Source organism: Chiloscyllium plagiosum, unplaced genomic scaffold (genome assembly GCF_037043375.1).
Source record: "Chiloscyllium plagiosum isolate Xiang-an unplaced genomic scaffold, Cpla_swu_hap1 HiC_scaffold_19, whole genome shotgun sequence".
Classification (NCBI taxonomy): domain Eukaryota; kingdom Metazoa; phylum Chordata; class Chondrichthyes; order Orectolobiformes; family Hemiscylliidae; genus Chiloscyllium; species Chiloscyllium plagiosum.
In genome coordinates this window covers 13484025-13500369 of record NW_028270157.1, presented here as the reverse complement: position 1 = coordinate 13500369, position 16345 = coordinate 13484025, and the positions used below count along the sequence as shown (strand labels likewise).

Sequence of the window (16345 nt, the reverse complement as noted above, 5' to 3'; positions counted from 1 at the left end):
TTTGTACATTGAAAAACTCGAAACTGGGGGGCTCATGTTCTGCTTTAGAGTTGAACACTAAGCGTACCTTGCCTGTGCTGGAGCACTGGAATTGTCAATTCTCAGATAAATCTTTAAGTCAAAGTTCAGAGTATCTTTTCAGATGTGTGTGAAACATCCCAAGGCACCATTTCCAAATACAGCCGGCGAGATTGTCCCTAATACCCTAGCGAATGTTTATCCCAAGGATGTTGTGAAACCTGAAAGGCTTCAGAAAAGATTTACAAGGACGGTTGGAGGATTTGAGCTACAGGGAGAGGCTGAACAGGCTGGGGCTGTTTTCCCTGGAGCTTCGGAGGCCGAGGGGTGACCTTACAGAAGTTTATAAAATCACGAGGAGCATGGTTATGGTAACCAGGCAAGAACTTTTCCCTGGGATGGGGGAGTCCACAACTAGGTTTAAGGTGAGAGGGGAAAGACATAAAAGAGACTTTTTCACACAGAGGATGGTGCATATATGGTATGAGCTGCCAGAGGAAGTGGTCATTTAAAAGGCATCTGGGTGGGTATGTGAATAGGAAGGGTTTAGAGGGATATGGGCCAAGTGCTGGCAAATGGGACCAGATGAGGTTAGGATATCTGGTTGGCATGGATAAGTTGGACTGAAGGGTCTGTTTCTGTGCTGTACATCTCTATGACTCTATAATTGCTGGTTATGATCACGTTGCTTTAAGTGGGAGTTTGCATGTCAAAGTCAGCCACCATGTTTCCTACATGAGCTGCAAGTACTTTACATGCTGAGATGAAGAACGGTGCGACTTAAATGTAAGCCACTCTCTTGTTAAATCACTAAGAACATTCCGATGAGGCACATGTCCATTTTGTACAGGGCTGGGCACTGGCCTCTCATAACGACATTCATTTTTGCAACACCAGCTTCTCAAGGGCATAATAAAAATGCCAGCCCAGCCAACGACACTCACATCCCACAAGAGAAATGTGTTTTGCAACAACTTTGTCAAATTGTGCCAAAAACAAAATCAGGTGCATTCAATGCATACAGGTTGGCTTAAGCGTTGGTAGCAACTTGCATCTTGGATCAGCGGTCTTAAAAAGTGAATAAATATCACTTTCCTTGACAGCAACTGAAAATGTTCGACCTCTCTCTGAGCAGGAAATAAAGAGAGAGGGTGCTGATGTTATCAAATTGTCAGCCCGAAACCCAATGCTGCATTTCAGTCCAGGGATCGGTAACATAGTGAGTATGTTATTGAACTGGGAATTCAGAGACCTGGTCTAATGCTCAGGGTTCAAATCCCACTGTGGCATCTAAATTCGATTTATTAATAAATATGCAAATAGCGTTGGAGAGAAGCCCAAGCTGGACTTGACTTTCCTTTCTCCTCAAACACTCAGTCTTAAAGTCAAACTCTTGGATGGTGGCGTAAAACCGCACAGGATTTGGATCTTAGACATCCCTACTCTAGCTATTTCTTTCCATGTCAAAAAGTGTGGCGCTGGAAAAGCACTGTCAGTCAGGCAGCATCCGAGGAGCAGCAGAGTCGATGTTTTGAGCATAAGCTCTTCACCAGGAGTATGCTCGAAACGTCGACTCTCCTGCCCCTCAGATGCAGCCTCACCGGTTGTGCTTTTCCAGCGCCACACTTTTTGACTGATCTCCAGCATCTGCAGTCATCGAGTCATGAAGAAGTGCAACACAGAAACAGACCCTTCGATCCAACTCACCCAGGCTGAACAGATATCCTAATCTAATCCATTCCCATTTTCCAGCATTTGGCCCATAAACCCTTCCTATTCATACACCCATCCAGATGCCTTTTAAAATGTTGTAATTGTACCAACCTCCACCACTTCCTCCGGCAGCTCAGTCTATACACGCACCACTTCCTGCATGAAAAAGTTGCCTCTTAGGTCCCTTTGAAATTTTTCCCCTTTCACTCGAAACCTATGCCATCTAGTTGTGGATTCCTCTACCCCAGGGAAAAGACCTTGTCTATTTATCCTATCCATGCCCCTCATGATTTTATAAACATCTATAAGGTCACCCCTCAGTCTCTGACGCTCCAATGAAAACAGCCCCAGCTGATTCAGCCCCTCCCTATAGCTCAAACCTTCCAACCCTGCCAACATCCTTGTAAATCTTTTCTGAACCCTTTCAAGTTTCACAACATCTTTCCGATAGGAAGGAGACCAGAATTGCACGCAATATTCCAAAAGTGGCCTAACCAATATCCCGTACAGCCGTAACATGACCTCCCAACTTCTATACTCAATGTTCTGACTAATAAAGGAAAGCATACCAAACACCACCTTCACTATCTTATCTGCCTGCGACTCTACTTTCAAGGAGCTATGAACCTGTACTCCAAGGTCTCTTTGTTCAGCAACACTCCCCAGTACCTTACCATTAAGTGTATAAGTCCTGCTCTGATTGGCTTTCCCAAAATGCAGTACCTCGCATTTATCTAAATTAAACTCCATCTGCCACTCCTCAGCCCATTGGCCCAACTGATCAAGATCCTGTTGTAATCTGAGGTAGCCTTCTTTGCTGTCCAGTACACCTCCAATTTTGGTGTCATCTGCAAACTTACTAACTATACCTCCTATGTTCACTCCAAATCATTTATATAAATGAGGAAAAGCAGTGGACCCAGCATCGATCCTTGTGGCAAATCACTGGTCACATATGATCCATCGAGAAAGTAAACCTCCACCGCCATCCTCAGTCTTCTACCTTTGAGCCAGTTCGATGTCCTCACTTTCTCCATGTCAGCAGCCACGTGGTTGACTCTTTAGCCTAGAAGTGTCCTCTGGAATTGTCGGACAAGCCAATCAATTCTACAGAACAGCATGTGAGGGGCTGCACCTACACCTTATGAGCTACCACACCTCAACAGGTGCCTCACTAAGCCATCTGTTTTTTTTTTGGGGGTGGGGAGGAGTTCCAAATGAACAATAAATGCCAGTCTTGCCACTGATGCTTGCGTCCTAAGAATATATGGAAAAAAATACAAAAGAACTGCAGATGCTGGAAATCAGGAAAACAGAAATTACTGGCAAGGCTCTGCAGGTCTGGCAGCAACTATGGAGAGAAAACAGAGTTAAGTGTCACTGGACCCAAAATGCTAACTCTGCTTTCTCTCCACAGATGCTGCCCAGACCCGCTGAGCTTTTCCAGCAATTTGTTTGTGTATGAAAAAGAACCTCGTTGGAAATTTAAAGAGTCATAGGAGTGAATGAGTGAGAGAAATATGCAAAGGTCACTGTGGACTATATCAAATCATCTCGGGAAACTGCAGAGTACTGTATTTTAAGAGGTGCCCTCTGTGAGAATATAATAACTGGATGCTATAAAAGGGAATTCATCTGAAACTCGATCTCTCAGCATGCTGTAGATGTAAGTGATAGGAGCTACATTATACTCCAGCCATGCAATGTTCCAGCAGCAAATCTTCTTACTTTGCAGGCCACGATCAATTCCAATGCATTTCCTGTTCCCGTAAAGCTTTGTCTTTCGGTTTTAGCAGCTCGAGTTTTGCCAATAATGCTGGGATGTTTTCGTAGGTACATTTTTAATGGCCCATCAACAGATGGCTCCCTTTTGTGTCGGGGTAAAGTCCCAGCTTGTTTTGTTCCACAATAATCAGCACAATTGACATTCAAAGACTGTTCATATGCTAATAGTTCTGCTCAGTGTACACTGCCCATACAGTACAAAGACAAGCCTACACTATGTAAAGGTCAGTGTGCTATGGGAAAATAATCACCACGGTTTTTGGTCATGAATGTGTGACTCAGTTATCTGTCACCGACCACCCCCTCCACCATCCACCCCCAATGTACATTTCTGAGAGTCCTAACATTGTTACACTTTTGTTACATTCATAAGTGTTTGCAGGGCAGTCATTGCTCAAGTAAAATTGACTATACCAGTTGAGGGAGCATGTGGTACACCCCCAATAATATAATAACTCACAACGGACCCCATATGTGAAAGTATTAGTGCAGGATATTTCTTCAGTTATAAAACACATTTGGCAATGACATTGTAAAAAGAAATAAAGGCCTGTGAACTAATTACCTCAGAAAATGAAAATTTAACAAACCAATAACTTGCACGTTAGCATGCTCCAAATCAAACGGTGCTGGTGTTCTCACTGACACAGCACCACAGAGTTAACAACAGTTGGAACAGTTGTCAGGAAAAATTCTGACAGACACACCGAACACAAAGACAGTCTAGCTGTCTGGCTGTTGCTAGGGAAGACTCCTTGGTGATAAAGAACATTGCTTTGCGTTTCCTTGTAGAATCCAAAAAGGGTCTCAAAAACATCCACACATTAGCCTTTTATCCCACTGTCAAGAGGTGTTCAAGAATTATAAAGGATTCAAAGGGTAGAGAAAGAAAAATTATTCAAATCGGGTGGACATAAATATAATCAGAGATAATGATTTTAAAAATAAATTGGACAAGCACTAGGAGGAAACAGACATGCAGGGCTAGTGTTCAGAGTTGGGACTGACCGGATTATTCTGCAGGGAACTGGTACAAACTCAAGTCGGCTGAAAGCCTGTCTCTTGTGTTGTAATGACTTCATGTTGGAGGAAGTCCAGAACAAGGTCACAGAAACTTCAATTTAAAGTGAGGCCGGTTAAAAGGTGATGCAGGAAATATTTCTTCACACAAAGGCGAAAACTTTGAACTCCCTTCCCTCCACCCCCCAGATCCCCCCCCCACCCAGAGCAACAACTTGGATCTGCAAAGGCACCCTCTACAAAGTAAAATATCATAAAGGTGCCCAAATAGAACTTCTGCCAAAGACAGTTGAGATTAGCTTAACGACAATTTCACAATTTGTGTTGATTATTATCCTGGCCAAACTAAAACCTTAATGGGCAGGAGAGTCGATGCTTCGGGCCTAAGCCTTTCATCAGGCCTATGCCCAAACCGTCAACTCTGCCATTCCTCGGGTGCTGTCTGACCTGCAGTGCTTTGCCATCCTTTTCGACTCTGTCTCTGCAGCATCTGGAGTCCTCAGTTTCTCCTCAAATTTTAAGGGGTTCAGAACCATGATGGTAGATGTTTACAAATCACCGATGATCTAAATGCTTGATTAGCACCAGATCCACACTCCCACTGCTCAGGAGCACCAGAGCGTACTATCTACAGGATGCACTGCAGAAATTCAGCAAGAATCCTTCGGCAGCATATCCCTCACTCATGACCACTTCCATCTCGAAAGGTCCAGGGCAGCACGTACATGGGAACGCCACCATCTGCAATTTCTCCTCTAAGCAACTCACCATCCTCACTCGGAAATGTATCGCCATTCTGTCAACTGTTGCTGGCTCTAAATCTTGGAATTCCCTCCCCAATGACACTGTGGGCCTCCCTATACGAAATGGTTTGCAGTGCTTCAAAGAGGCAGCTCACCACCACCTTCTCAAGGGGCAACTAGGGATGGACAATAAACGCTGGCCCAGCCAGCAAACCCCCCCAATCCCCAAATAAACTTCTTAAAAATGGTAATGTACCCTATTCAGGTTCCAATATTCTTTTTAAGCAATAATCTTATACCGTGGGGTCCCAGAATCAAATCACGATTTCTAGGTTTCACTCGAGATTATTTTTAATAGGGTGAACTATTGCCCATTTAGAACAGAGTTTTGTACAGTCATGGTGACTCATGATGAAAGAGCACTTCAGAAAGTGAAGGCAAAATGTAAAACTGGATAACTTGGAATCCAAACGAGAGAAAATGTGGTTGGTGCTTGCTACAATATCCCTTCCTTTTCCTTCCATCCATTAGCTCTGCACTCACTGACCTACACTGGCTCCTGGGTGAAAGGGAGGACTGTAGATGCTGGAGATTAGAACCAAGATTAGAGTGGTGCTGGAAAAGCACAGCAGGCCAGGCAGCATCTGAGGAGCAGGAAAATCGACGTTTCGGGCAAAAGCCCTTCATTGGGGATGAGGCCTCACTCCTGATGAAGGGGTTTTTGCCTGAAACGTTGATTTTCCTGCTCCTGGGATGCTGTCTGACCTGCTGTGCTTTGCCAGCACCACTCTAATCTACACTGGCTCCTGGTCTGGACTCGCCTCCCTTTTAAAATTCTCATCCTTGCTTTCAATTCTCCCCACGTTCTCTCATCCATCTGGAGTACTGTGAGGAAAAATATTGTTTCACTGGAAGCAGTTCAGAGGACTGATCTCAGGTATGGAGGGATTGTCTTATGAGCAAAGGCTCAACAAGTTGGGACTCTCTTCACTGGAGTTTAGAAGAATGAAAGGATGACCTTATTGAAATATAAAGGATACTTAAGGAGCTTGACAGGGTAAATGCTGAGAGGATGTTTCCCTTCATGGAGAGTCTAGGACTCGAGGGCATAGTCTCAGAATTAAGAGGTGCCAATTTAAGACTGAGACAAGGAGGAATTTCTTCTCTCAGAGGGTTGAGAGACTTTCTAGCCCCTTGCCACAGAGAGCTGTAGGGGCAGAGTCCTTGTGTATATTTAAGGCTGAGACAGATTCTTGATCAGTTGGGGAATCACGGATTACAGAGAAAACGCAGGAAAAGTAGATACAAAGAATGTTGAATCAGTCATGATCCAACTGAGTGGCAAAGCAGGCTCGAGGGGCTGAATGGCGTATATGTGTTCCTATTTCCTGTCGTCTCTCTGTAACACAAACATATGACCCATTCCCCACCACCCTTCAGATCTCTCTGCTCCTCCAATTCTGGCCTCATACATATTTCTAATATTCATCTCTTGACCAGCGTCACTTGTGTTGTCAGCTCATGACCATCCCAAGTTCCTGAATTTCCCTCCCATAAACCTTTCTTCTTTATTAACATCACTCCTTAAAGCTTAGACCAAGCTTGTCGTCACCTGTCCCAACATTTTGCCCACGGTGGACAGACATTGGAGCATGGGGGCTTCCCTGTCAGTGGTCACTGAGCGGTGAAGACAATAGAAACCCTTCGCACTCCTTTCAAGGATACTGTGGCTGCTATCCTCATTGATCCCAGTGCCAACACCCTTACCTGTAGAAATTCTGTATCTATAACAACCCTGTGAAGCCTAGGGACCTTCTGAAATTTCAAAGCTGCTACACAGACAAAAGTCATGTTTGATTGCAATGAACACACATTATTTGTCATTTCTCAACAGGTAATTCTATTAACGAGAGATATCTTCCCCTGGATATGAGCACAAACAAAGTGTTGGAGAAACTCAGCAGGAGCGGCTGCATCTACAGAGTTTATGAGCAACCTCATTGCAGATCATTCGGATATTTTTATTTCAGATTGCTGGTGTCCACAGTTCTTTGTTTTTATTTCTGACTGCAGGAAACCGACACTTCCCCTTTCCTGCTCTGCTTATCCTTCCCAAACACGCAACTGAGAAGGACAAGGCCAGCAGATACAGTGGGAATACCACCACCTGCAAGTTCCCTTCCAAGCCACTCACCATCCTGACTTGGAAATATATCACCATTCCTTCATTGTTGTTGGATCAAAATCTTGAATTCCCTCCCCAAGGGCATTATGGCTCTGCCTATACCAATGGAACTTGAAGATGGTATCTCACCACTACCTTCGCAAAGGCAACTTGGAACAGGCAATAAATGGTGGCCCAGCCAATGACACCCACATCCCACGAGTCAGCATCCTCTTCTTACGCAGTGTAAATTGTTGTTCCCTTTAAAATGTAGTGTTCTTGCTAAAAATGCTGATGAATGCAGAATGCAAAGTATTAACAGCAAGGCTTTTTTTCTCAGCACTAACATGCATTTATAAAGCGCCCTTTATATAGACAGGGAGAAAAGTGTGGCGCTAGAAAAAGCACAGCAGATCAGGCAGCATCCGAGGAGCAAGAGAATCGACTTTCCAAGTATACGTTCTTTGTCACGTTCCTGATGAAGGGTTTATGCCCAAAATGTAGATTCTCCTGCTCTTACAATGCTGCCTGACCTGCTGTGCTTTTCCAGTGTCACACTTTTCGACCTGTTTGATAGTGCTCTGTAGGTTGCCTATATAAGAAAATGCTTCGCCAAGGCATGTTTGGTCAAAGAAATGGGTTTAAAGAGTCAAAGTAGACAGAAGGGCCAGAGAGAATTCCAGAGTTTAAGGCATGGAAGATAAGGCGATCAATGAAGCAGAAATGTAAACATGGGATGTGGAAGGGGCCAGGATTTTGAAAAATATTACAACTTTCATAACAAGTGAAATATAAAAAAAATGCACAGCACCAAATCACAGGCTGTTTTAATTCTGCCCAGGCTGAAGATCTGCCAAATGAAAGCAGGATTACTGAAAATTGGATTCGCTTCCAAACGTGGCCCCATTTGGAATGTAGCTAATCAAACACACTGATAATCTCACGTCTGGTTGTGCAGTCTTTATATCCTGCTATCGTCACCTAAACTGCTAACCTTGTCTTTTTTGCAAAGATCCTCAGATGTGAATGGCGGATTTTCCGGTATAATAGGAATGAAAATCCCAGTTTTCACCATCCTCAAGATACATGTCGCCAAGTTTCAGACACTGCAGAAAACCACTTACTAGGTCTGCAGTGGTTTATGGTTGCTAAGTAATACAGCTCCATGAATGACATTTCAGCATAATTTGTAACCAGGAGCAGTCACTTTTTCAACTTTTGAATGTGACTGCCTTGTTTATCCTCCACCATTTTTCTGCAGCAAGATAAAATTCATCACATTAATGTTAGCGCCGACCATCAAGATTATATTTCGATATCTCCGCAGATTGTTATCAGTGAAAGCACATTATGTCTCCTCAATAAGCTGTCAGCCGTCCATTGTGTTCTACACTTTATCACTTGGTTGGTGAAGGCAATATCACAGTGAGCGTATGCTTCAGTGGCATTATGGGCCACAGCTTTGCAGAGGCAGGCAGCCTGCATTTATGCAGCACCTTTTCAAATTCATCCAGGGCAGGAGACAGCTCTTCCACTTGAACATTCAACAATGCAAATGCTTCTTTTTAAAATTCTCTGCAGGGCAAATGTTGGCAGGGACATTGAAGAGTAGTCCCTTGTCGTAAAGGGTGGTGTCATGGAAAATGACATCCAGCTGGCATTGCCTTAGTTTGATGTTTGATCTGAACCTCCAGTGGTCCAGTGCTACCTTATGTCTGTAATGGGTGTGAGCCTGGACTGTATGACAAACCCAAGGACTTCAGGTGCAGAGACTGCGATGAGCCTAAGACTGACAACTCAGCACTGGGCAAAAGTGAGGATTGCAGATGCTGGAAATCAGAGTCTAGCTTAGAGTGGTGCTGGAAAGCAGACCTCCGAGGAGCAGGAAAATCAATGTTTCGGGCAAAAGCCCTTCATCAGGATCGCTCTGTTATCCAACTTGTAGGGCTCGACCCTCCAGGATCATTCTGCATTATTAACCCTCCGCCTCTCTAATTCAACCCATTTGCCCGTCCCCATTTTTAATAGGGTCCACCATGGGTACATGTACCATCACCTGCCTCGATCAGAAACTCTAAAAAGTCCTCTCTAAATATTTTCAATGCTCACTATGTCTCCTGATAAGAGAATCCCTAACTCAATTAAAATTAATCAGCAGAAGATTCAGAGAAGAGATGTGGATTTTTTTTTTTTACAAAACTATAGAGAGAATCAATACAATGGGGGCAGCATAGGGATTCAGTGGTTAGCACTGTTGACTCTCAGCGCCAGGGACCTGGGTTCAATTCCAGCCTTAGGCAACTGTGTGTGGAGTTTGCACATTCTTCCCATATCTGCATGGGTTTCCTCCGGGTGCTCCGGTTTCCTCCCACAATCCAAACTTGTGCAGATTAGGTGAATTGGCAATGCTAAATTGCTGGTAGCGTTCAGGGATGTGTAGGTTAGGTACATTAGTAAGGAGTAAATGTAGAGTAACAGAGCAGAGGAACGGTGGTGTGTTACTCTTTGGAGGCTCGGTGTGGGACCTGTTGTGCCAAACGGCCTGTTTCCACAACATCGGGATTCTAATACGGGAGGCGATGGCCGAGTCGTATAAATCATGAGGATATTAAACCAGAAACTCAAATACACTGAGAACCTGGGTTCAAATTCTGCCATGGCAGATGGTGAAATTTGAATTCAGTAAAAATCTGGAATTAAGAGTCTAGTGATGACCAAGAAACTGTTGTGGATTGTCAGGGATGAATAAAATCAATCTACTTCACTAAGGTCATTTAGGGGAAGAAAAACAAAACTGCTGCCCTTATCTAGTCTGGCCCACACATGACTCCAGGCCCACAGCCCAGTTGACTCCTAATACTCCTCTGGGCAATAACTGCTGACCTAGCCGGAGACACCCATGTCCCACACCATTGAGTTAAAACAGCACGTGCTGCATGAAAGGATGGTGGAAGTGAATTAAATACTCAAAGGATAATTGTATCAGTTTTTAAACAAGGAACAACTTGCCAGCCCATGGGCTTATAGCAGGGAAGTGGAACTGGTGTGGTTTCAGCGACAGCACTGCGTTCGAATCTAGACACTGTACTCCAGAGAGTGAAGAAAAATAATTACGGTGGAACTCCAGGGATGAGGGATTTCAATTACATAGACAGATCAGAGAAGTTGGGGCTGGTCTTCAAGGAGAGAAAATTTAAAAGGGGAGTTGATAGAAGTGTTCAAAATTATGATGGGTCTGGATTTCCGAGAACGAGGTAGGATCTGATAGATTAGATTCCCTACAGCCTGGAAACAGGCCATTTGCCCCACCAAGTCCACACAGACCCTCCGAAGAGTAACCCACCCAAACCCATTCCCCTACATTTACCCCTGACTAATATACCTAACACTATGGGAAATATAGCATGGCCAATTCACCTAACCTGCACCTCTTTATAGAAATCTATAAAATTCTAACAGGATTAGACTGGGTAAATACAGGATGTTCCCAACTACCTGGGAATTCAGAACAGAGGGTCACAATTCTACAAACACAGGGTTGGCCATTTAGGACTGAGACAAGGAGAAATTTCTTCAGCCAGAAAGAGTGACGAGCCTGTGGGATTCTCTGTCACAGTAAGCGGTTCAGGCCAAAACACAATGTTTTCAAGTAGGAGATAGATATAGTTCTTAGGGCTAAAGGGATCAAAGGGTATGGGGTGAAAGCGGGTACAGGGTACGGAGTTGGATAATCAGCCAAGATCATAATGGTACAGCAGGTTCGAAGAGCTGAAAGGCCTACTCCTGCTCCAATGTTGTATGACACAGTTAGTAGAGACAAACTGTTCTACCAGAAAGAGCTGCCAGAGGAAGTGGTGGAGGCTGGTACAATTACAACATTTAAAAGGCATCTGGATGGATATATGAGCAGGAAGGGCTAAGAGGGATATGGCCAAGTGCTGGCAAATGGGACCAGATTAATTTAGAATACCTGGCCAGCAAGGACAAGTTGGACCGAAGGGTCTGTTTCCAATCAGTACAACTGTGACTCTATTAAAAACAAACCAGAAAACACCAACAAAGGTGAATTGCAAAGGACTTACGAAATGTGAAGGAATTTATTTTCTCAATAAAAGAAAGGGATTAGGTTCTGTAATGCATTGCCCAAGAGTATGGAAGAGGCAGATTCAATCTTGAATTCCAAAAGGGTTTGGATGATTATCTGGAGATAATGGCAAGGGCAATGGGAAATGGCTGGTGACTGGGACTACCAGAGTTGCTGCTGCACAGAACTGGCATGGACATGACAGGCCAAATGGCCTCCTTGGTGTTGTAAACATTCTACGGTATGTTCATATGAATTGGATAGTCCTTCCAAATAGCCAGCATGGGCATAATGGGCTTGCTCTGTGCTGTTTTGAGTCTATGAGTATAAAAGCACATGGTTATCACTCTTGGGTTGAATTTCTCAGTTGCAGAGGAACTGCAGTGCATTTGTGTTTTCCACAAGGCTTGAAAGCTCAAGAAATGCAAAGAATCCATCATGGTACTGAATGAAAATGTAGTTGTTAAAAATGCAATAGAAGTTCCTTAATCAGTGCAGGGGAAATTCTAACGCGCCCTTCAATAACTCAGATTTAATAAGAAAAAAAAAGTACTATGATAGCTATCAGATGTAGAATTTCTGTAATCATATTCAGCATTCTGGAGCAAAAAAGATTAAGTTTAATTGCTTTCATCCAATCAAAATATCAGTCCTGCTCCAAAACACACTCTTTGATTGTGACTTCAATCCAGCTTCAATTGAGGATCTCTAATGTGTTCACCTATTTCAAGTCACATCTATCTAATTGGTTGGTTTTTAAATTCACCCAAGAAACAATATTAGTGGGTGATTTGGTGATGCCTGTTCAACAAGGAAGCAGCAAGCTGGTGAGTCAAGCAACAGATGGCTGACCAGGAGCTGCCTGATGGGAAGGGGGAGGTAAGGATGGGGCTTTGACTCCATACGAAATCAGGCGCTAAGGGCAAGACATCAGGAGGGGAAGGGTAACCCCAGGCAGTATGATGCTATGTGGTCAGCACTACTGCCTCACAGCACCAGGGACCCAGGTTCGATTCCACCCTCAGGTGACTGACTGTGCTGAGTCTGCAAGTGCTCCTAATGTCTGCATGCGTTTGCTTCAGTTTCCTCCCACAGTCCAAAGATGTGCAGGTTAGGTCAATTAGCCATGCCAAATTACCCACAGTGTCCGGTGATGTGTATTCCAAGTGGATTATCCATGGGAAATGTAGAGTTATAGGGTAGGGTGAGGGGATTGGGTGGGGTGCTCTTTGGAGGCATGGTATGGACCAAATGCCCTGCTTCCATATGGCAGGAATTCTATGAAATGTAAGTCAGTCATGCCAACTTAAAGACCCCCTGATGTCTCCACCTTTTGGGTTTCTTGAACAGCAGCCTAAAACTAACAAATGTTCATTCTACCTTGTGCCATTTCCTCACTTGTTCCTTGAATCAGCTTTGTTAGATCTCAGCTGCAGCATTATGTACAGATGTGGGCTCCACACATTCGTCCGGTCTCCAGCGTGTTAATTAAGTAGATCTGCAGGAATGGTTTCAGGGATGAGGAACTTCAGTCAGGAAGACAGATCGAAAACGTTGGGACAGTAATTCTTGGAGAGAAGGTGGCTGAGAGGGGATTTGACAGAGGCTTTCAAAATCATGACGGGGAAGAGCTGTTCCTGATCGTAAAAGGAACAAGAACAAATAATGACCCAGGTAATGTTCGAGGGACCTGGTTCAAATACTGCCATGGCAAATTGTAGCATTTGAATTCCATAAAAACCTGGAAATAAAAATCTAATGACGACCATGAAACCATTACTAATTATCAGTACAACCCCATCTGGTTTACTAATGTCCTTCAGGGAAGGAAACTGCTGTGCTTACCTAGTCGGGCCTACTTGGGACTCCAGACCCACAGCAATGTGACTGAATCTGAACTGCCCTCTGGGCAATTAGGGATGGGCAATAAACGCTGGCTTAGCCAGAGACGCACTCATCCAAATGAATATAAAAAACAAGGCGGCATAGATTTAAAGCGATGTGCAAACAAAGCAAGGGCAAAGAGAGGGAAAGATGTTTTCACACAGCAAGTTGTTGGTGTGGAATGTGCTGCCTGGAAATGTGGAGAAGGAAGGTACAATTAGAACTACAGAACTAATACAGCACAGCAGGAACAGATGGGGGCCATTCCACTGGATCATGGCTGATCCGACATTCCACACAATCACTTTCCTGCATTTTCTCCCAGCTCTTCATTCCCTGACTGATCAAGAATCCAACTATCTCAGACTTAAATATCCACAAGGGCTCTGCTCCCACAACTCTCTGTGGCAAGGAGTTCCAAAGATTCTCAATCCTCTCAGATAAGAAATTCCTCCTTGTCTCAGCAGCGAACTGGTGTCCTGAGACTCTGTCCTTTGGTGTTAGACTTTCCCACAAGGGGAAACATCCTCTCACTGTTGACCCTGTCAAGTTCCTGAAGCATCCTATATGCTTAAATGAGTGCACCCGATAATCTTAGATTCAGCCATCAGGAGGATATAAAAGGGGTCATGGCACTGTTGAGGAGGAGAACAGGCAACAGTGCTTCTTCCAGCTGTCTGGACAATATGTAACCCCTCAGATTGCCTGGTTATTACTCCAAGGCTGCTTACAGATCTAGAAAAAGCACTTGGGACCTACTGAGGTTCTTGAAAGCGCTAAGAAAAATGCAAGATTGCATTTTCTGTGACATTAGGTGTGGGCAGTCTGAAGAGATATTTGACTCCTGAACTTAACTGGACTCTTTTTTTTTAGATCTCTGCTTTCATTTGGCAAATCCAATGATAAACTGCTTGGGTTAACCAAAGGCAAACCTAACTACCTGATGATGAACAGTTTCAGTCAATGATGGGTTTCTTAAAGGAAGAGAAAAGACTTCCTGCCTCTGGGAAAAAGGATAAAAAAAATTATGTTTTGGAACTGTAGCTTTAAATTTAGAGTAAATTAAAGTCATGTGACCTAGTCTGCCTGGCAGTAGGTCCAACTGTTCGGATTTATTTTTGTTAAATTCATTCACGGGACATGGATGTCACCGGTCAGGCCACAATTGATTGTCCATTCCCAATGGCTCTGGAAAAGCAGTGAGTCAACTATTTGAATCACTTCAAACCACGCGAAGAGCATCCAAGCATTGTTAAATTAGATTAGATTTACATATTTTTAAGATTAGATTACTTACAATGGAGAAACAGGCCTTTCGGCCCAACAAGTCCACACCGACCCTCCGAAGAGCAACCCACCCAGACCCATTCCTACACCTAACACTACGGGCAATTTAGCATGGCCAATTCACCTAACCTGCACATTTTTGGACTGTGGGAGGAAATTGGAGCACCCGGAGGAAACCCATGCAGACATGGGGAGAATGTGCAAACTCCACACATACAGTTGCCTGAGGCGGGAATTGAACACGGGTCTCTGGCGCTGTGAGGCAGCAGTGCTAACCGCTATGCCACCATGCCTCCAGGATTTTGACTCAGCGACAGCATTAGATTTCCAAGTCGGGATGTCACGTGTCTTGGATGGAAACTTGCGGTCTTGTTCTATGTGTCTGCCATGATGAGATTCAAACGCATCTTTCCAGAACATGAGCCTAAAGTCCTGTATTAGTAGACAAATGACATTAATACTGTGCCATTTTTTCTTCTTGCAGTGACAAATGCAAAAGTTGCCAATAAAGAAACAGAATAAGTGTTCAGTCAATAGTGCTTATAAGTCATTTGTTAAATTAAGAGTTTTAAAATGTGAAATCCTGTTTGGTCATTATTTCAGCTAATAACAAAACTCTTTCAGTGAGTGATCCATCTCTGTACAGGTCATAACATACTGCAACAAAGTGATGACTTTGTTGTCTGACATCCTTCTTGCTTTCCCCCATCAATCTGTTAATAATAAGGATATCAGATATTGAAGAGAGGAGTTGGAAGAAAGGAAGGGTGTGATGGGTTACAGTTTTAAATTCCTGTTCAAGCAAGCATTTATGTCCAGAGTTTAAGCTGAGTTGGGTATTTCTAGCTCATTTTAGATCATTAGGATTAATTTTTTTAAGCAATGTCATCAGTCACTACGTAATAAAGGCGAACTAAGAGGCAAAATTATTTCAGCATGCAGAACATGTCCAAGAAAGAGAGAGATTAATAGGAGTATTTTGGTAAACTGTCAGCAATAAAATCAACGATATTCTACTAATGAAAAAGCCATTAAACATTAGCAGGACTATTATTGTGAACAGGGACTGCGTGAGCCAGCTGTGATGCCTTCCTGCCTCCCTCCCACCATAGACATTTATCCCATTCCTCAGGAAATCCTCTGACAGTGACACTGGAGCAAGCACATTGCATCTGCCCCTTCAATGGATTCTTGTCCTCTCATCTCCATCTGTATCAGTCACCATGGAAGATGCAGGAAGACACACTTAAACATCCACCAGGGAGAACCCAGTGGGTTATGAGAACCATACAGCAACTCCATTGTTCCCCTTCCCTCCCCCACATCCAGCATTTGTTTTAAAGAACAGGACTATTCCTTAAAATGTTCTGGAAATCCTTAAGATGGCCTTGCAGTACTGTGCTCAATGACGTTGAAAATGCAGCAAGTTTTCCTCCCACAACCTGTCGCAGATGCTGCGATTTAATCCCTTGGGAATTGCTGTAATGTTCCGGTACCAAAATAAACTGCTGTTGCCTGGTAGAAACCAAGCTCTCATCTGTAACTCAGTAGCACAGATGATTGAAAGTGTCACAAAAGTCCTGGCACCAGTGAGTTCAGACATAGCTCTTTGTATCTAGACCTCAGCTCGACATTGTGTATGACAGA

At 43.8% G+C, this 16345-nt stretch overlaps 1 protein-coding gene across 3 annotated transcripts in view; it reads right to left on the bottom strand.

Annotated features, from left to right (window-relative positions):
- The window catches only part of srgap1a (SLIT-ROBO Rho GTPase activating protein 1a), a 300039-nt gene that overhangs the window by 211485 nt on the left and 72209 nt on the right, over positions 1-16345 (bottom strand). The window lies entirely within an intron of this gene.